This window comes from Chrysemys picta, chromosome 2, assembly GCF_011386835.1.
Source record: "Chrysemys picta bellii isolate R12L10 chromosome 2, ASM1138683v2, whole genome shotgun sequence".
Lineage (NCBI taxonomy): Eukaryota > Metazoa > Chordata > Testudines > Emydidae > Chrysemys > Chrysemys picta.
In genome coordinates, this window is record NC_088792.1 from 279,629,181 (window position 1) to 279,646,501 (window position 17,321).

Below are 17,321 nucleotides of genomic sequence, written 5' to 3' on the forward strand. Positions count from 1 at the left end.
GAAGGTATTAACCCCTCATCTTATTAGACTGTAAACTCTTCGGGGCAGGGACTGTCTCTATGTGTTTGTACAGCACCTAGCACAATGGAGCCCCATTCTTGGTTGGCCTCTAGGCACTATCATAATAAATATAATAAATAATAATAAGGCATCGGTGGAACCAGGAAATTTTTTTCCCCCAGTCCCACAACTGCTGCCTTTTAGAGCCACGGGACTGAGACAACCGAGAATTTACAGGGTCTGCATTCATTCAGAAAGCTGGGCAGGCTTCACCATGTGACGACCCTTGTCTGAATATGGGGTAAGTTGGCTTCTGAAAAAGACTGAATCTGAGAGGGGACCAGGTCAGATAGCTACTCAATGACAATGATGGGGAATAAAGGCAACTGTGTTGTTACCCAGAAACCAGCACCACACAAGGGTTGATTGGCTTGCACCAAGTGGCAAATACATATATATATTAAACAACACAGGGTGAGTATCTTCAGCCCCCATCCAAGGCCTCCTCCTCCCCCCATAGTGCTCAGTACAAAGGCTGCCCAGGACCAGCACTACACGATACTGGCTCAGAGGAAGGAATGCCTCCTCCATTTGCTTGGGTGAGACTGTTGAGGCTCAGGAACCCTGCCGGCCTGGTGTCCCCAGAGGCTGAAGTCCTCTATCGCTCTATAGATCAGGCTGAGCAGAGGCAAGCACAGTGCAGCTTCTTGCCGGTGTGCCACAGCCTTGCACTGGGGGACCGCTGCTCAGGGTGAGAGGATAGTTTTCTCCCAACAGCCTGTTCAGTCCTTGATCTCTTTTGTGAGACTGTCAACAAGGACACCACATGCAAAGGTATTTTTTTATGGGGACACCTGTCCACTAATTCCATTCATGTAGGTGACGGAACAGCCATGAAATGGTAATAGCTTTGTCACCGCTACCCATCTGGCCTGGACTGAAATTGTTAAGTTAGGGTCAAAATCTGCTAGTTACACAGGTGCAACCACCACTGGCTTCCGTGGGAGCTTATACCCCTGTAACTGAGAGTAGGGTTTCCTCTATAGGGCAACCTGTCTGTCAGTCCTGGCCATCCGCTGGTCCTGCAAAGCCTGCCACTTACTGAAAGCCCCGTCTCCCTCCCTGCAGTAGCCTGGATCTGCTCTGCAAATCTTTCATGCAAGAATTGACTGGCTGAAGCCTGGGAAGTCACGTGGCCTGGTAGGTTGTATTAGCCCTGCAAATAATCCACAGAAAGAGCCCATACAAGCCTGAGAACTCACACAGGACTGTAAATGTGGTGTGATTTGCTCTCTCCCCCAGGAGAGCATGCTAATCATTGGCTGTAGCAGCTGTATGTGATTAATTTAAGTAATTTAGCACCCTGCGATTCACACTGACACGGAGATCGATGATTTGGATGTTTCCTGCGTTATTACTATCATTACAATTACCTCCCACAGACACTTGCGCTCATGTTAACGAACCAGAGGCCATTAGCTTCCCCATCCACCACCTCTACATACTGTGAAGTTGTAAAAGGGCTCTTCCTCAGTGACCAGATCTCATTGGCTGTAACACACGGGCCGGTGAGGTTACCATACATGAGAAAGAATCTGTTCCATGCGCCTCCGCGGAAGACGAAAAGGTGAATCTTATTAACCTTACAAGTAAATGATGCCTTGGGCTTGATTCTGATCCCACACTGATGTCAATCAGGCAGATTCCAGTGAGGGCAGTGGAGATTCATGGGTATAAAAATCAGTGCAAGTGAATGGTGTAATTTACATGGCAGGCATAAGAGACTTCTAAACAAGGGGGTAAATGGGGGTAAATAGCAAGGGTGTGTAATTTACACTGATTTGGCATTCAGTGGGTGTGTTCCACAGAGGGAAAATTCAACCACAAAATCAGTGAGAGTTGTGCCAGGGCTGAATTTGCCCCCTCGGTTTCTGTCCTAGCAGAAAACGAGCAGATCACTTGCATTCAAGCTAAAAAAAGGCAATTTATCCAAATCTCTGTCAGCCAAGAGGCTGCAATAATAGGACATGCTAATACAGTATATATGTATCACAATCAGTTGGCTCCTTCTGAGGGAACACTGTATTTTTTTCCCTTCCGCGACCAAAATGGTCTTGCAGTAAAATGCTGGAGCCACGTCCGGCCTGGGTATGAGCAGCTGCTAGTCTTTTGCCTTTGACACAGCTACACGCTCTTGCAACATGGCTGATCATGATTCTATGTCCAGCCTTCTGAATGACCCATCTGAACCATGCCTTCCGGAGCCTTTCGCTCCTGTCTCTTGCACCGTTTACAGTGTCATGCAGTTTTTAAGGCACGTGACTGTAACCCCGTGTTTGCCTGGTAAACACTTACTTATACAAACATAGGAACTGACTTCGCAGATCAGACCAGGGGACCAGCATTATGGTTCCAACATCAGTCATTCACAGATGCTTCAGAGGAAAGTGCCAGAAATCCTATACGGCACTGTTTCCCAAATGGTGGATTGGTTCAAGATGGGTCATCACAACCAGGGTTGGATTAGCCCATCACTGGCCATGGCCTAGGCAAGCACACAGTTCTCCCAGACCAGTGCAGACGGGAGGCGTTAGGGGACGGAAGGTCTAAAAGGTCCTGCCCAAATAGGACTGAGATTATGTGCTTTTTTCCTTACTTGTCGATACATAACCATGTCTCCTACCTGCCATTCTTGGGGATTTCAGACGGGACCCGTTCTTTTGTCCATTTTCCGAATGTTAGTTCCCAATGCTATAGCGACCTGCCAATGGGTGTCAGCAACAACTTTTAACAGCTGCTGCATCCATTGGTCCGTGAGGATGCGGGGTTTTAGGTTGTCAGGTGGCGTTCCATCCACCCACCACTGTTCTGGGAGACACATATCTCTCCCAGTCATCGCCTTGAAAGGAGTTACTCCATGCGATGCCACGGATCCCCTGATAGCCATTTATCCTGATGGCTGTCTTTGGTCCCAATCTTTCCCTTGCTAGTTTACTACTTTCCTAAGAGCTGTTTTGAGAGTATGGTTAGTTCGCTCCACTTGGCCTGAACTTTGGGGGTGTCCAGCTATATGTAGCCTCTATGTTTTCCAACCTTCAAATAAGGGCGGAATAAATTACTTACACCGGGGCTCTATTACTGAGACCTTTGTCAAATTTAGGTCTAGAATGACCTTTTTGAGGGAGTGAGTAGGGTCAGTCACCAATTGCTTTTTGACATTGGTTCAGACAACAAAGCGTGGGGGAATGGGTTGGAGATCAAGCCCGCTCTGCACTCACCCCACAGCAGTGGCTCTTGTCCCTCGGGCTGGCTCCCCACTCTAGGCATTGTGAACTGGCACATGGGGTTACAGCACCCCTCAGGTCTGGCCCAGCTACCTCTCCATCATGACTGGAGAGAGGGTGCGGTCACCAAAGCCACTCAGGTCTGGCCTAGCTGTAAGTTTGTACTAGGTCACACTGACTCAGATTTGGTACAGCTGCCCCTCCATCATGACCGGGTGTGGGGGTGGAGGCCCTGTGCCAAACCGGAGTGGTGGTGCAATACTGTGCACCAGGTCGCTATGCCTAGTGTGGACAGCCAGGCCCACCCCCACAGGACAGGAGCAGCCGTTGCAGAATGATGACAGAACAAGGAGCAATGGTCTTAAGTTGCAGTGAGGGAGGTCTAGGTTGGATATTAGGAAAAACTAATTCATTAGGAGGGTGGTGAAGCACTGGAATGGGCTACCTAGGGAGCGGGTGGAATCTCCATCCTTACAGGTTTTTAAGGCCCAGCTTGACAAAGCCCTGTCTGGGATGATTTAATTGGGGTTGGTCCTGCTTTGTGCCGGGGGTTGGACTAGATGACCTTCTGAGGTCTCTTCCAACCCTAATCTTCTATGATGTGTGTGAGGTGGGCTCACTCTCCAAACACCCCCACTCCAAGTCTTTCCACACCAGACTGGAATTAGGGTTGTGGTGTGAGGGCGGAGGGTGCAGATATTGTGGGTCACAAAAAAGACAAAATGCTGTTGGGGGGGGGGTCACCTGTATAAAAAGTTTAGAAACCCTTCTTCCAATGGATTATCTTGAGTAAAAGAGAAATTTCTTCCTATCCCCAGGCACTTAGTATTTGGATTATGCCCTGAAGCATGAGAATTTTATATCCATTATGTATTTTGTATCCTTTTTAATGAAACTGTGGCTGTTTTCTTAATCCATGAAAGTGTCTAATCCCTTGTTGACTTCTGTTAAACTCTTGGCCTCAGTGCCATCTTGTTCCAGCAAGACCCGCTGGTTATTGTGGGTCATGGTGGTTGTTGGTTTTTTTAATGTTTCCATGTATCTGTTTTAAATGTAGAGTCTTTCAGTTAAATTGGATGTCACCTCATTCTTGTCAAGTATCAGGGGGTAGCCGTGTTAGTCTGTATCTACAAAAACAACAAGGAGTCTGGTGGCACCTTAAAGACTAACAGATTTATTTGGGCATAAGCTTTCGTGAGTAAAAACCTCACTTCTTCGGATGCACCTCATTCTTGTATATTGAAAAAAGGTAAATGGGAGCACCTCATTTCCCTTCTCTGGCCCATTCATTATTCTGCACACCTCTAGCATGTACCTGCTTATTTGTCTCCACTGAATGGAAGCCTTTCCCAAAGGAGTGACCAGAACTGAACACATTGTTCTAGGTGAGGCGCATATGGCGCGATCGTATTCTAGGTTCTAGTTTTCATACCTGGTAATGTTTGTTTGGTTTTTGACTGCCGCTGCACCCTGAGCGGATGTCTTCATTGTGTTGAAGAATGGTTGTATTCCTCCACTGAGTCTTTCACAGATAGGTTCCAGCAGATTTGTCCATGGAGATGCCAGGAACGGTCAAGTTTTAGTGGCTCTGGAACAGATTTTTAAAAGGTATTTGGGTGCCTGTAACAGGGTTGGCACCCACCTCTCACAAATGCCCCCTTCTGATTGGGCCTGTCTGCGTTCTTTAGGTCTAGAGACCCCTTTTGGTGGGTCTCCAATGGGTTTTCAGTGCCTCAGCCCTCCGGCTGGGTCACACTGTCTGCACATTAGCCAGCACAAACCCCTTCTGGGGTATGCAATCCACAGGGGCCTGTCTCTCTCTAGCCCTCCTTGGGCTTTATTCTTGAAGTAGTCCAGCCCTGGTATCAGGCTGTATCCCCAGGACTTCCTCCCTGGAGACATTATCTTTCTGTAGCCCTCCCCAGGCTCAGTCTTTACTCAGTCCCTAGCAGCCAGCCAGGAGCCTCTCGCTCCCCCAGTCCCTGCAAGCAGTTTTAGCTGTCCATAGTCCTTCCTTCTCCTGCTCCATACAGCAACTAACTACTGCACTGTTCTGCAGCTCCTTTTATATGGCCCTCCTGGGCCCGGATTGGCTACTTCCCCTGCAGCCACTCTAGCCTGCTCGGAGAATCTCTCCACTGCTCCTTTCCTGGGATGGGTGTGACAGAACCCTGAGGCCTCCAGCAGGGGGCCTTTGGACTTAGTCCACCCCATCACATGCCTAAAGAGGCAGAGAGGTGTTACTGTCCTGGCTGTCTCACTCCCATTGATTTCAATGGGAATTAGGCACCTAAACACTTTTGAAAATCCCACTGAGGCAAGATCCTCACAGGTATTTAGGTGCCCAACTTCCTTGATTTTCAAAAGTGCCTTACTCCCATGGAGCCAGGCACCTAGGTGCTTTTGAAAATCCCAGTAAGCACTTAACTGCATCTTCAGGCAGCTAAAAATCTTTAAAAACCTGGCCCTCTAACCAGCACTCTTTATTCCTTTATTGAATAATTATACCAAAAAGTGTTTGCCTGCCCATGGGAGTGAATAAGGTTCAATAACCATTTCCTCTGCTTCTCTGTTCAGCCTGGATAAATAGAGGTGCTAAAATGTGCCACTGAACCCACCAGTGACAATCACCCCAAGAGAACAAAATTCTTGTCCCTAGTTGTGAATGATGACACTGTGATATGGCACAAAAAATCACATCTTAAAAGAAGATTATGTGGGTGGTGTTTATTGCCACCGTTAAAGAGGTCCTCCTACTTTCTGTGCCATGAGGATGCCAGTCTAAGCTCCCAAAAGATGGGGCCCAGTCCATCACCACCATTGTTTAGCTATAGGCCAAGGACAGAATGGCGGATATACATTGAATACCTTAGAGCCCCGACCGGGGTTATTCTATCTACTACTTAAGATCCACAAACCTGGAAATCCTGGACGCCCCATCATCTTGGGCATTGGCACTCTCACTGAAGGACTGTCTGGATATGTGGACTCCCTACTCAGACCCTACGCCACCAGCACTCCCAGCTATCTCCGTGACACCACAGATTTCCTGAGAAAACTACATCGCATTGGTGACCTTCCAGAAAACACCATCCTAGCCACCATGGATGTAGAGGCTCTCTACACAAACATCCCACACACAGATGGAATACAAGCTGTCAGGAACAGTATCCCTGATGATGACACAGCACAACTTATTGCTGAGCTCTGTGACTTTATCCTCACGCACAATTATTTCAAATTTGGTGACAATATATACCTCCAGACCAGTGGCACCACTATGGGCACCCGCATGGCCCCACAATATGCCAACATTTTTATGGCTGACCTGGAACAACGCTTCCTCAGCTCTCGTCCACTCATGCCCCTTCTCTACCTACGCTATATTGATGACATCTTCATCATCTGGACCCATGGGAAGGAGACCCTGGAAGAATTCCACCATGCTTTCAACAGCTTCCACCCCACCATCAACCTCAGCCTGGACCAATCTACACGGGAGGTCCACTTCCTAGACACCACCGTACAAATAAGCGATGGCCACATTAACACCACCCTATACCGAAAACCCACCGACCGCTACGCCTACCTTCATGCCTCCAGCTTCCACCCCGGTCACACCACACGATCCATCGTCTACAGCCAAGCACTGAGGTACAATCGTATCTGCTCCAACCCTTCAGACAGAGACCAACACCTACAAAATCTTCACCAAGCATTCTCAAAACTACGATACCCACACAAAGAAATAAAGAAACAAATCAACAGAGCCAGACGTGTACCCAGAAGCCTCCTGCTACAAGACAGGCCCAGAAGAGAAACCAACAGAACTCCACTGGCCATCACCTACAGTCCTCAGCTTAAACCTCTCCAACGCATCATCAGTGATCTACAACCCATCCTGGACAATGATCCCTCACTTTCACAGACCTTGGGAGGCAGGCCAGTCCTCGCCCACAGACAATCCGCCAACCTTAAGCATATTCTCACCAGCAACCATGCACCGCACCATAACAACTCTAACTCAGGAACCAACCCATGCAACAAACCTCGATGCCAACTCTGCCCACATATCTACACCAGCAACACCATCACAGGACCTAACCAGATCAGCTACAACATCACCGGCTCATTCACCTGCACGTCCACCAATGTTATATATGCCATCATATGCCAGCAATGCCCCTCTGCTATGTACATTGGCCAAACTGGGCAATCACTACGCAAGAGGATAAATGGACACAAGTCAGATATCAGGAATGGCAATAGACAAAAACCTGTAGGAGAACACTTCAACCTCTCTGGCCACACAATAGCAGATGTAAAGGTAGCCATCTTACGGCAAAATAACTTCAGGACCAGACTCCAAAGAGAAACTGCTGAGCTTCAGTTCATTTGCAAATTTGACACCATCAGATCAGGATTAAACAAAGACTGTGAATGGCTATCCAACTACAGAAGCAGTTTCTCCTTCCTTGGTGTTCACACCTCAACTGCTAGCAGAGCACCTCACCCTCCCTGATTGAACTAACCTCGTTATCTCCATATTGATTTATACCTGCCTCTGGAGATTTCCATTACTTGCATCTGAAGAAGTGAGGTTCTTACCCACGAAAGCTTATGCTCCCAATACTTCTGTTAGTCTCAAAGGTGCCACAGGACCCCCTGTTGCATTGAATAGCTTGTGTCCCACAGGATGGAGTCTGCCAGACTCATTTGTTTGTTTATAAGTGAGTTTAATTGATTCATCGCTTTTAAGGCCAGAAGGGACCATTATGATTGTGACAGTGTACCCCATAAGGCTTTATGGGGGGTGCTTATAAATGTATGTATGATATAACTGGAATAGGGTTTTGTTACATATGCCATGTAACATATCTATGTAAAGGTTATGATCTACTGGTTATGTTCATCCTAGTTGTATGCAGGCACCATTTGTGTGTTCAAAGTTATCTATACTTGCTTGATTTCTAAGTAAGCTTTGTGAGGCATTTGGACAGCTTCTTTAGGAAGGAATTTGCAAGGTTAAGTACCCGATCAGGAAGCATTTGGGGAACAATGCATCCTGGAATGCTCCAATCCACATAAGAAGTCTTCCTGGAGACATACAGGATACCATGTGGACAATGGCTTCTGCCTGTAAAGACTGAGTCATGCATGGACATGTGACTTGCCCAGGTGACTCCAGAACTCCATCTTGGAGCTGGACTTTGCATAGGAGTGAGGAGGGGGATCTCCACCCACAAGAGAAAGCCTATTTAAACCCGTGGGAGACCCCTCCATTTTGTCTTCAGCTGGCTAAAGAAGGAGCCTCTCCACCCCCCCAGGATACTTGAAGGAAACTGGAACAAAGGACAGTAACTACAGGGGGTGTGAGTGATTGCTGGACCCAGGCTAAAAGGAGATTAGCCTGTAAAAGGGAGCATTCTGGAACTGGTGAGGATCTTGTCTGTATTTAGTTTGATTAGACATAGATTTGCGCATTTTATTTTATTTTGTTTGGTGACTTACTTTGTTCTGTCTGTTACTACTTGGAACCACTTAAATCCTACTTTCTGTATTTAATAAAATCACTTTCTACTTAGTAATTAACTCAGAGTATGTATTAATACCTGGGGGAGCAAACAACTGTGCATATCTCTCTATTTGTGTTATAGAGGGAGAACAATTTAGGAGTTTACCCCGCATAAGCTTTATACAAGGTAAAATGGATTTATTTGGGTTTAGACCCCATTGGGAGTTGGGCATCTGAGTGCTAAAGACAAGCACACTTCTGTGAGCTGTTTTGGGGCAGGTAATTCAGACCCTGGGTCTGTGTTGGAGCAGACGGGAGTGTCTGGCTCAGCAAGACAGGGTGCTGGAGTCCTGAGCTGGCAGGGAAAATAGGAACAGGGGTAGTCTTGGCACATAGGTTGGCAGCTCCCAAGGGGGTTTCTGCGATCCAACCCGTCACAATGATCCTCTAGTCTGACCTTCTGCATAGTACAAACCACAGAACCTCGCACAGTAATTTCTTCATCAAGCCCACAGCTTCGGTTTGAGCTCATGCATGTCTTTTATAAAGATAGTTAGGCTTGATTCAAAGAAGGCAGTGATGGCAAATCCACTATATCCCCAGGTAAGTTGTTCTAATGATAATCACCCTCACTATGAGCTATTTCTTTATCTGACCAAGTAGAGACGTATTACTGGAGCCAAAGGTGATGTCTTTGTTCCTGGTTGCTGTACCGCTGTGGCTGGCTGATTTAGTTGGGGTTGGTCCTGCTTTGAGCAGGAGGTTGGACTAGATGACCTCCTGAGGTCTCTTCCAACCCTAATCTTCGATGATTCTACGGTTGTGGTGTCTATGAGAAAGCAGGGTGTGTTCATTTCTCTGATATTTTTTTCCTACTGTTAGTTTAACAGCCCTGGAAATAAAACCCTCCAGTAGCCTCAGAACTGCTGTAGCTGAGGAAGTGACAGTACTCGGATCCCATAGTGATGGATGTGGCAGAAGAGGAGTGCAGGGGAGACTCTGATTGGTTGGCATGCCCCAAACCCCACCTGGAAGGGACTGCCGCTAAAGGGTGGTTCATTCGAAATGCCCATTCAGTCCTCTCCTCACTGCTGAGAGTGCCAACAAGGGTGCCAGGTGTGGACACTTCCCACTAGGAATTGCACTGAGACCCCAAAACCCATTTCACACAGACCACTGCACAGGCAATAATTTGGGGGGTGAAATCCTAGCCTCAGTGACGTCAATGGAAGTTTTGCCACTGACTTTTATGGGGCCACGATTTCACTCTTGATCTATACACTGGCAGCCTAGAAGTGAAAGGCTCAATTGTCGATAACTAATTCCAGTCCCCCCCGGCTATGGCTAGCCGTTTACTCTTTTCCCATTAGCTTTCCTTTTGATCTGGCTACATCTGATTCACCTGGTCACAGCCTGAGCAAATATTTGATAAAGGTTCATATTTCACTCTGCACATACTTTTGTCAAAAAAAGCCTTTATTGCAATGCAAAATATCTTCTGTATAGGACATCTCTTTTGATTTTCCCCTTAAATTTACTGACTAAATCTTATTTTGTACATTGTGATTCGTGTGTGTGTGTGTATATATATGTCTGTGTATATATATATATATACACACATACACACACACATATATCTATCAATCTACAGATATAGCAATACATTCATTATATAAATCTGAACATATATAAATAATATATATATTTATACATAGTACTAGATATATATGTATATATATATATACATATATACACATATATACATACACTGGACATCTACTGGTTGCTGATGGACTTTTCTTTAACAAAATAGGTCTCATCAGTGGACTTTACGTCTGCAGTGCAATTTTACAGGAAGTTAACATTTCCACATTCAGTATAAAAGAAACAATATACATTTGAAAACGTGCCATAGGATTTTTAATGAAAAAATTAGAAAAGTGCATTTATTTTACAATTCTACAGTAAATGAGTCTTTTTCTTTTTTGTAAAGACATTGTAAAATATATACAGGGTTGCTTAGTGCATTCATTACAAAAGAAAGATGCAATCCCTTGCATAAATTACATAATGTACATGGGTTCGCTGTCTACTTGGACTTGTAAACATTTGTGTGATACAGTTTTCATTCTTTACATAAGCTGCAATAAATCTCATTTTCATTTGACTGTTGTTTCGCTCTGCTAACTCCAGTACGGCATTCTAAGGCCATGAGTGAAGGCATCCTCTCTGGTAAGGGAGGAGGACAGAAAAAGAAAAAAACCCCACAAACGATTAGAATGCTTTAATTTGGTTCTCTGTAATCAGGCTATCACTGGCTTAACTCATTACATCTTGATGCTTGTGACCTCCTCTTTCTCCATTGCTAGGACCAGCTCGACCACGACTGTGAAATTAAAAGTCTGAGATTAGGCCTGATCATTGACTCAGACAAGACAGCTTCCTGGAGGTAAATGTTCAGTACAATACACAGCCAGTTAAGTTAAGAAGAGTGCTCCTATTTCTTAGTTGTTGCACTTTGCTCTTGATTCTCTGTGCACTGCACATGAAGTTTACCAACCAGGGGAGAAACGTAGCTTAAACGTTATCTCAGACTGTTGAGAGCCTTTAGAATGCCGCCAAAATACCCTCACTAAGTCCTCCTATGCACATTCCAAAAAAGTACAAAAATGTACCCAAAAAGTGTCTAGAGATCCAAAAGAGACACAGCGGCAACACACACACAAACATGCAAGCGCTCCTGTTTGAGCACAAAAGCTCAGTTTCCCAAGTCCACAATTCATTTTCTTCATGTATGTGTGTCTGGAAGAAATCCAAAAATTTCTCCTTGGGTCACAAATTGAACACTTTTATCCCTGTTTCTCATAGATAAACAGTTTGTTGAAGTAAGAAATTGCACCTTAAAGAGACAGTATCCACATTCTTTTGGCCTGCTGGAAACAATTCGATTTCTTATTATCTCCCATATTGACCATTTTGACTCCAAACGATTAGTTTCTTTGCACTCATATCACTAAGCTCAAACATTTTCATCAAATATGCCTTGATAGCAATAGCCAGACAAAAGAATCTTAAAAAGCATCTGGAAGAGCCAAGAAGAAAAAGATTATACAAGAATAAACTTGTACTGTTCATTTCCACAGTTAACCCCGCACTCGCAAAAAGAAGCATCTGGATTATTGGTTAAGTAGAAAATTATGAAAATTCTAAAAAGCAAAAACAAATTGTGTTTGTTTTCTGAAGAACCAGCAAGCTTCTAATCGTTTGAGTTTGTTGGGGATTTGGTAAAGAGGAGTGTGGTGCTAGATAGGATACGTTCTATATAACGATTATCTTTCTCTTATACGGTCCAATCTAGCAGTCCTCATGCACCTCAAAACCTCATTAAATTCAATGGGACTAACCAAGCTTAAGGTCTGCAGGGTGGTGCCCATGTATTGGCAGTGGATTTCCAGTAAAGCCATCTATGGGAGCAGGGGTTCTCAAACTGTTTCATAACATTGACCACCTCTGAATCACAAGTTGTCTCTTGGCTCACTTCTCCCATTCATGATTGTGTAGACCATCTCCACTCCTACTGACAACTAACTAACATCAATGTGGCAACCGCAGCAATTGTTTATATGGAACAGTAACGTTCAGTAAGTACTGCATTTGTAAGTCAATTTACCAGCAGGAAAGGAGGAGAGCCTTGTGATCAGCCAGCTCTGCTTGGAACATCACCAAGTTCTCAGTGGACCAGTTGTGGCCCAAAGGCCACAGTTTGGGAACCACTTCACTAGAATAGTCATTCCTAATCTGAATATTAGACGAGTGTGCAGTAAAAAATAATGGGAGCTTTGACTATGTCTTGAAAAGAGAACCTTGCAGAGGTGATATTTATTAATCCCTGTGTATAGTCAGCCAATTGCAAGACAACATTACAGGTTCCCAAAGGCTAAACAGCTACTTCGGGCCAGATTCTGATCCCTTTATTTGCAATGAGTAGCACCGTACTGTGGGACCCCACATTAGGGTCCCTCACACGCTAAGAGTATGAGAATCTAGCATTAATCCATCCACATTTTGATGTTTGGTACATGGGAAACTGTGATGTGCCAATTATTCTGTTCCATTCTGCATAGGTTCTTATGCCACCCTCATCACTTTAGTATCTGAGCGCTTCACTTAGGAAATCTATTGGATAATTCAAAAGAAATGTATCCACAGGCAAAAACAGAGCGCTGGAATGAAGGCCCTGTCCTTGACCAGTACAAATGCTAGTTTGAGTTCTACTTTTTAGAACTCTGTTTGGTTTCTTTCTTTTTTTTTTCCAGTCCCCTAAACATGACATAGTGCCTGAAGACATCACATTAGATCCCAATGATTTTCTTGATGGGGTTGTTGAAATCACAACTAAAATTAGAAGAATCATGTAAAAAAACAAATCATGGATGCCAGTTTGATTCCTCTTCTCCTTTCCGGATAAGACTTTGTTCCCTGGTTATTTGCAAATCATTCTTCAAACCAGTGTGTCTGAGAATGCTTCACACTTATGGTGTTCAAAGCATTGCACAGACATTAGCTAACAAGTCCTCACAAAACCACCGTGCACTGGTGGTGCACAAATCTTATAAAGAATGAAACACATGTAGACCCTGATCCCAAAAAAATGGACTTTCATGGGGCAGACTCCCCCTGGCCGTTAGCAGTTGCACAGTGTGAAGAGAGGGCACTAGACGTCTTCCCTAGCCACCAGGCTCCATGTAAAGGCCAAGCAGAATTCCACTCCCTGATGCTCTGCACTCTTCACACCAGGGCAGGAAGGGACTGTGAGGAGGAGATGGATGCCCTGGCCACACTGACTAGCCGAACAGGGAGGAGTATTCCTCACGCATGCCTGGAAGTCCGGGAAATGCCTTCCTGTGCTCACACTGAGGTGCAGCTTCACATCCACCTTACACAAAGCTGTGCCTTATAGGCATGATCTATCCCAAAGGGGGGTAGGCCCACAAAGAGGTTTATTGACAAAGCCGAGGTCACACAGCAAGTCAGTGGCAGGGCCAGGATTCACATTGCCCCTTGCTCAGTCCCCTAGCCCATGCTGTCCTTCTAGTGCTACACTGCTGGTTTCTCTTTCCTGTGCATGATACAGGACAGGGGCCAAACCCCGCTCACTTTACTCCCATGAGAAGTGGGATTGAAGTCAATGGGATGATTCCTATAAATAGGGCAGCCCTGGTTCAACCCCCATCTGCCACCGCGTCCTTCTTATTCTCAAGCAGTCCCTGGGAGAATACTTAGCCTAGTTGGGACGTCAGTCTCTGGGAGGCACAATACACTCACCCATTTTATTACAGCTAACCTAATTAAATGCCATATTCAGATTAATTAGCTTCTCAATGATCATGATTACAAAAGAGCTGCATGCAGAAGCGGTCAGGATGGCCAGCAATATTGAGTTGCATTCATGTCCTTTCTCTAAAGGTCAATTTTGATTATTGTACAGTTGAAAAGTCCAAATGTACCAACAATGAAGATCAATGTGTACTGAATCCCCCCTCCCCCAAACTCAGGATGGGGAGCACTTTAGTGGCTAAGTAGTCCCTACTCCCTCCAGTGAGACAACACATGAGGTCACATCCAGCAGCATCTGTCCCTTTATGAGGAGTAGGGATATTCTAGTCTAGGGGTAGATTATAGCTTTGCCATGAACCCTGTGAATAGAGCACTGGGTACCCAAGAGCCAGGCAGGGAATATCTCTCTCTGAGACACAATTTCCTCCCTGTTCGTTCTCAGGGTTGCCTGCACTGCACTTCCCATGCCAACTCCTGCATTTCAGGGGGAGGAGCAGAGCCAAGCTTCTATCCGCTTCCTACCCACCTGTTTGCTGCTTTCACTCCCCTCCCTCCACAAGCTCCTCTACCAAAGGAACAGCCTAAAATATCTTGTCCTCTGGGCCTACAAATCGCATCTAATCAAAGCGTAAGTAGGCGGCACACAGACAGGTTTGTGCAAACTGCATTTCCTGTTTGATTCCCTTGTTTTGGTTTTTAATCAATCTATATATTTCTTTTGCCAGTAACAATTAGAGTGGAACATTTCCTTCCCCAGTGTGCTTTTCTGTAATAGAATGCTCTTCATTAATACGTAATGGGGAAAAGTATAGCATGCCATGATCCTGGTTGTTAATATGCTTCTGTTAAATGGCAAGCTAATGAATTAGTGCAGAGGTAGTCAGGGATGCCGTGCACAGAGAAAGCCAAAGAGGGACACTGTCTGTAAAATGGACCCTTTGTTGTTCCTCCCAACCCAGGCCCCAGATACAATGTTCTGGGTGGAGGCATGACTGCAAGCTTTGCCACATGCCGAAGAAACAATTTATCAAAGCCAGACCAGCAGCATCAGAACTGGTGCATGAAAAAGATGCATTAAGGAGCACGGTTTCAATTATTATGCTTGCTTAGATCCACTTGTGAATTAGCAAGCGATGATAAATTCTATCGCGCTGCTGTTTGTTCTGCATTTCTCAAAGTGAGTCCAGACAACACAGCTTGGAACTGTGAATATTAATTACCAACACAATGATAGCATTAATTTTTTTTTAATCTGCTGTGGGTATTGATGTGTGGCGGTGCTCCATACATGGTCAGGATGCAAGGTGGAAGAAGGCTGACAAGAAAATTAAGTAAAAATGAAACACACTGGGATTTTTGTTAATTACAATATTCATCTGTCACATTTGCAGAAGGAGAGATGACTGGAGACTGCAGGCTCCAGGGATAATATTGCCATCCTAAAATTAGCCAGACAGATTTGTTGCCAGGATTCCAGGATTATAAAGCAAAAACACTGCAGCACAAGTTGTGCAGTTGGGCTGTTTAGTTTTCTTTAGTATTTTCTACAGTGCTGTTGCCATCATTATAATGGTCAGGAAGGACTCTTTAATGTGAAGCATTCGTTGTACATATTTATTATAGGATGGTGTGTAGAGATTGAGCCACATTCTGATCTCACTAACACTGCTGTTAATCAGGATTAACAGAATTGTATTCAAATCATCTGGGTTACTCTAGTGTAAAACAATTGTGAGATTAAAATTAGGCATATTGGGTCAGATTCCTCTCTTTTTTACACCAGTTTAACTCCATTTACTTAAGTGAAATTACTCCTGCTTTCCCAAATGTCTACTTAGCAGCTCCAAATATAGCATGTCCAAATCCAAACCTTATACATTTTCAGGGCCTGATTCTGGTCTCTCTAGATCTGTTGCCAGCTAGGAATAATTTAGCTAAAACAAATGGAGTTACCTGTATAAGTGTAATCAGAATCAGGTATTCAATTTGCTGAATTCAAATGTCACGCCGCTACTTCTCCAAAGAAGTGCAGACTTGTACACACGACTCACTTCGGAATCTATATAATTATACAGCTTTCATTAGATTTCTCAGCAATATTGGAGAAACAAACATGTATTTATATCTTTGTTAAGGGACAACAGAGAAATGTTTCCAGGGCAATTAGGGCCTTTCGGGATAAACCATACTGAGGAAAAACTCCCACTGACCTCAATGGGTTGTCACAGTGCTTCAGGCCCCAGTTAAGCAAAGCACTAAGCCCCACTGAATTCATGTACTTAGGTTCTTTACTGAGCTATGGCCTCAGTTAGGAATATAGGATCAGAAAAACAATATACAATAGTATAATATACTGCAAAGAACAATGCTGCACTGGTAAAGGGATGGAATAGATGATTCAGTGTCTGTTCAATCCCTACTTTCTATAGATAAGATTCTTCTATATGCAGGACAAAAAACACAATAGGGGACAGGAAATTGAGCAAATTCCCCCCTCAGGAGCTACCACTTAAACGGCTCATTGTAGGCTAGGGTCTGTACCCCACAAAGTAGGCAAAGCATCTCAATAGCTCTGCAATGGTCCAGGCCATCCATGCGGAGATCCTGATCTTCCTTGTCTACCATCTTGGGCCCTCTACAGCAATGCAGTTCCTAAAAGAGTCCCCGAGCCTCCATATCACTTCAAAAGTTTTTTTTTTTTTTCTCTTACTTAATTGGCCTCTCAGAGTTGGTAAGACAACTCCCACCTGTTTATGCTCTCTGTATGTGTGTATATATATCTCCTCAATATTTATTCCACTCTATATGCATCCGAAGAAGTGGGCTGTAGTCCACGAAAGCTTATGCTCTAATAAATGTGTTAGTCTCTAAGGTGCCACAAGTACTCCTGTTCTTTTTGAGCCTCCATACTGGCCTCTGTCCCAGAATTCAATCCCCAATTTGGAGTGAGGAGGTTGTCATTGTGGAGAGGAAGATAATGTTAACCAGGTTACATCTGGTTCTAACAGAAACAGACCAACTCTGGGCTATATTCCTTCCTGGTCGAGTTAAAAAGATTATACCAGGGATGGGAGTTAGCTCTGGAAGGGCTGCATAGAGGACACCTCATAGAACTGGGCATTATGTGGGGCAAAACACACAACTGCTGTCTTCAGAACCACTCCATTAGGATTTCACATGGAAAT